At 41.4% G+C, this 4,989-nt stretch overlaps 1 long non-coding RNA gene across 1 annotated transcript; it reads left to right on the top strand.

Annotated features, from left to right (window-relative positions):
* The first annotated feature begins 1,260 nt into the window (after positions 1 to 1,260).
* Positions 1,261 to 3,774, top strand: LOC117467075 (uncharacterized). Its single transcript, XR_004554332.1, has 5 exons — positions 1,261 to 1,300; positions 1,436 to 1,513; positions 1,702 to 1,845; positions 2,163 to 2,253; positions 3,595 to 3,774. It is a non-coding gene; the product is annotated as an uncharacterized lncRNA (long non-coding RNA).
* The last annotated feature ends 1,215 nt before the right edge of the window (positions 3,775 to 4,989 follow it).

Here is a 4,989-nt window from a genome sequence, read left to right as displayed (position 1 = left end):
GTTCTATCGCTCGAAGTGGAGTCGAAAGAGATGAGTTTTCAGTCTGCCCCGGAAGATGTGTACACTCTAAGAAAAATCTGTAAAATTACGGCCAATGTGGTGTAACATTTTACTGTTTAAGTACTGTAATCGACTTTTACATTACTTTTTCCGTTGAAAACAGTGTTGCCAGGTCTGCTTATTATAAGTTTCCCCCAAGATTTTATTTGAAAATAGCAGATCTACAAGCTCACAACCATATTTATATATTTATATAAACAGTCCATGCTCACAATGCATCGCGTTGAGGCACGTTGTGATCTGCTATTTTCTAATAGTTGCTGTATAGGTTTAAAGTGCTCATGTGGCCCACTTCACTTCTTTTGGGCTTTTTTTTCCTTGACCTTGTGTCCCTCACAGAATCTGGCAACACTGGTTGCGCATTGCATTGTGGGTGCTTTTGCCCGGTAAAAAATATCTGTGGTGGCCGCCATTACAGGAATCCGTCCGCACTGAAAGTCTGCTCGGTAGGTTGGTTCATTGTGTTTAATTTGGGAATGGAACCTCATTTCTTAATCAAAAAGGATATTTGTGGTAAACATAAAGTTTGTGTTAATGTTAAATATTTGTTTTATTACGTGGACGTCTGGCAGGTAACTCTCTTCTAACTGCACTGTAAGACCAAGAGGTACAAGCTTCTTGAAGAATATGGGTTGTTTTAACCCAAAGATTTATAAAAGTTATTTCACCGCAAATTTTCTGATGACTATGAACTGATTTGTAATATTGTGCATACAGTATTATTCCACTTTGGGTCATATTGGGGATTTTACTCAAATGTTTTACTGAATCTCTCTAACTTCATCACGTATGTGCTCCGCCCCCGACGTGTCTCACTGCTGTTCATTTGAGTCCGCCATTATAGCTCCTCTCGGATGAAATCACTCAAACTTCCAGAAGTTTGTCCACCGTGCTCTCGAGTCTCACTGCCGGAATTTGACCGCGCTACTCTGGTAAGTTACCTCTTGCCTTTGCACAGTATTTAAATGATTTGTTATTCATTTCTGCATCTAATGCTCTTTGTGTCGCATTGTGTGTTAGTTTGATTTGAGCTCTCGTTAGCTAGCCTAGATTTAATATCTGCCTCACTTGAAAAATGATTTAAACCTGTAAGACAGTATTTTATATTGCTTTAAGTTATATCTCAAAGTGGAACGTTTGAGATATAACCTTCAATTTGTTTTTCTCTTTAGGCTGAAACTGAAGCAACTGGCAGATAAAGGGCGTCTTCAACTGGCAGATAAAGGGCGTCTTCAACCTGGTAAGCCTTGCAGTGGAGAAACTATAACGCGCGTGGGGGAGGCACGGGGGGGTGCATGCTAGTGTGTGTGTTAAGATGAGAGATAAAAACCATCCCTTGATTGCAAAGTTAATGCAGACTACCTTTGCCCTGCAGCGCAATGAGATAATCAATGATGAGCTACCTGTTGGAGAGACCCTGGAACGCTGGCCTGCCTTGACAATGGAGTCACAGGTGAAAATATTTTGGATATTACAACTATATAATAATTTTGTGTGCCTTTGTCACTAATAGCTTGGCATGTTTACTCAGATTTAGCATGTTATGTTTCTGTTTATCTCAGCTGCCTTCAGTCCACATATAAATTGTACTCGTACTTGTACTTGTACTTGTAATTAAATAGTCATTTTATATGTTGGCAGAGTTTCACAGGATAACGAACCTCAACCTGAAGAACCACTTGTACGCGGAGTTGGATCGGCATGCTGTTGAGCTTGTACAGGAAGAAGGCGGCACGCAAAGACGAAGTGTCTGAAGTTCAGCTCTTCACCGCCTATGACCTCCAGGTGAGTCGGTTAAGCCTCTTGGTGTTTTATTATCATACTAGAGTGGAGTTTTCTGTGTGTGTGTGTTGGGGGGCGGGGGGGCAGCCTGATAGGGTTAGATTTATTATTAAGATACTTGTGTTTGGGGAGGGAACAGCAGTGTTAATGTTATTGCACCTTGTTGCTGTGCTAATGAGATACAGGTGGGATCGCAGATGCCGCAATTGCTTCAAAATGGTCATCTCTGCAGTCGTGGAAGAGCCCTTGTGATATAAATGGTTGTGTGGCTCTGCTGTTTAGCATCCAAAGTAACACAAAGATATGTTTTCGCACACAAGGATCAAGGTGACGTCCATAGCCGACGTGCTGCTCTCCTCCCTGCCTGGATTTCTGCATGAGGATGACTCCAGGTTTCTGAGGCTGTGGCATGTAAGTCAGCATAATAACTGTTTTCAATGTATGTGACAGATCATCAACAAATATAGTTTATCTTATAAATATACATACACAGACACACACACATACATAGACACACACACATACACACACACACACACACACACATACAAACAGACACACATACGCACACACACACATAGATACATGTATACAAACACAGGCACACACATGCAGATATACACACACACACACACACACACACACACACACACACACACACACACACACACACACACACACACACACACACTGATACATAGACATACATACACACAGATACACACACATAGACAGATACACAGATATACACACACACATACATAGACACACACACACATAGATACACAGACACGCACATGCACACACATAGACACAGACACACATATAGACACACACACAGACATACATAGACACACACACATACATACACACACACACACACACACAGACACACACATACACACACAGACACACATAGACAGACACACACACATGCACACACAGACACACCTAGATACACACACACACACAGATATACACACACATACCCACACACATACATAGACACACATAGATACACGTATACAAACACAGGCACACACATGCAGACACACACAGATACACGTATACAAACACAGGCACACACATGCAGACACACACAGATACGCACATACACACACACATACATAGACACACATACACACACATACATACATAGGCACACACACACACACACATATACATACACACATAGACAGACAGACGCACACATGCACACACATATACAGTACGCACAGACATATACACACACAGACACACAAACGGATAATTAATACATTTTAGACATACATTTCAGATTAAAACTTTGTTATCAATCGTCACAACTTCTTTCAGCACTTGTGACTACTAGCGACTACTACTAGCTGTGCTACTCATGCACTGAGTTAACGGTGCCCTGAGATCGTTCAGTGCACGTACAGTATATCCACACAAGTCACAGGTGCATGGGTTATGCTGACATTTCCAGTATAGTATGTTGGTGATGAGCAGACTTTAACAGCACGTTGTCTGAGTTGCTCAGCTTACAGGAGCAAAGTGTTATTGTAATAGTAGTATTTTTGCAACATTAGCTGTAGATGGACACACACACACGGGCATGGTGGAGAAAACAAATGTATGCTATTTTAGACGGCTCCACTCCTGTAGAGCCACACGACAAGTAGTATCTGAGCTTTTGTCGGCATGTTACTCTTTAGTTCAGTTTCATTCATTTAGTTGCATGTGTAGCTAAACATATTTCTGTTTCCTTAGAGTTTTCTTTGGAATGAATCCTGACCGAGGGTCCAAGGCTGAGATGAAGGGGAAGAAACGGCACCACATTCCTCCAAAACTGTCGAAGCTCGTGACTGAGCTGAAGAAATTTGACTGGCACATGTGAGCATTCCTCAAAGCTCAAAACAGAACTTTTTGGACTGGACTTTTGAACTGAACATCCCAACACACACAAAAAACAGTTTACTTTTTTTTTTTTTTTTGTCGTCACTGCATGAAGGCTCCTCCTTCCTCACTGACAGGTGAGCCAGTAGGGTGCAACAGCAGTGGGAGGAATTTATTACATTACATTGCATTGCATTTAGCTGACGCTTTTATCCAAAGCGACTTACAATAAGTACATTCGACCAGGAAGACACAACCTTGAAGAAAACAGAATCATATAAGTACATCAGGTTTCATAGAGCCAAACATTTCAAGTGCTACTCAACTGGCTTTAGATAAGCCAGTCCTTTATTAGTATATAAGTGCTTTATAACTACTAATTTGATCTTGAGGCGCACATGTCCACACAGCCCGACCTCTAACATCATGGTGTTAAGAAAAAGGTTATTGTTGCTGTTATTTTACATACTTGAATGTATGATCATGTTAGGGTTTTACAATTGTATGGAAATGTATTTTTAAAAAAAAACCATTTGTATGGCACTCAGGTAGCGAGGGGTACAATTATTGCCCACCACCACAGATTCTTTGGGTTCAAATCCCCCATGTTCGGGGGAGGGAAGTTGGGAGCGGGATATTTGTCATTGCATGTTCTCCTACAGGTTGGGGCAGTGGGGAATGTTGAGTTTTATGGAAAGAAATAAATACATTTTGTTCAATTTCTATATATTGTGCTTTATTCAGTGTGCTTGAAAGTGTAATTGTTATTTATTTAGGATTTACAGAAGTGTAAGTAAATATTACGGACAAAGTCTTGTTAATCTACAGAAATATCCGTTATAAGGTTGACGGAAGTTTCCGTATATGGTACAGAAAAAGTCTTGTAAATCTACAGAAATATCCGTTAAAGGGTTGACGGAAGTGTCCGTGGAATAACGGACAATGTCCTGGCAGCAAATTACCAGCACTTTGTCCGTTTTTTTACGGGTTTTTTTTTTACAGTGTAGGCTTTCTGCTGTCCTGATGTCAATGGGGAGCTCATTCCACCATTTTGGAGCCAGAATAGCAAACCCACGTGTTTTTGCTGATGGGAACTTGGGTCCTCCTCACAGTGCGGGTGCAGCGAGCTGTTTGGCTGATGCAGAGTAGAGTGCACGTGATGGGGGTTTAACCATGTCCTGGATGTAGGAAGGGCCAGATCCATTCGCAGCATGGTACGCAAGTACCATTGTCTTGAAGTGGATTCTAGCAGTTACCGGAAGCCAGTGA

Source organism: Pseudochaenichthys georgianus, chromosome 21, assembly GCF_902827115.2.
Source record: "Pseudochaenichthys georgianus chromosome 21, fPseGeo1.2, whole genome shotgun sequence".
Lineage (NCBI taxonomy): Eukaryota > Metazoa > Chordata > Actinopteri > Perciformes > Channichthyidae > Pseudochaenichthys > Pseudochaenichthys georgianus.
Note: the sequence above shows the minus strand (reverse complement) of the source record. Positions and strands in the feature narration are given on the sequence as shown.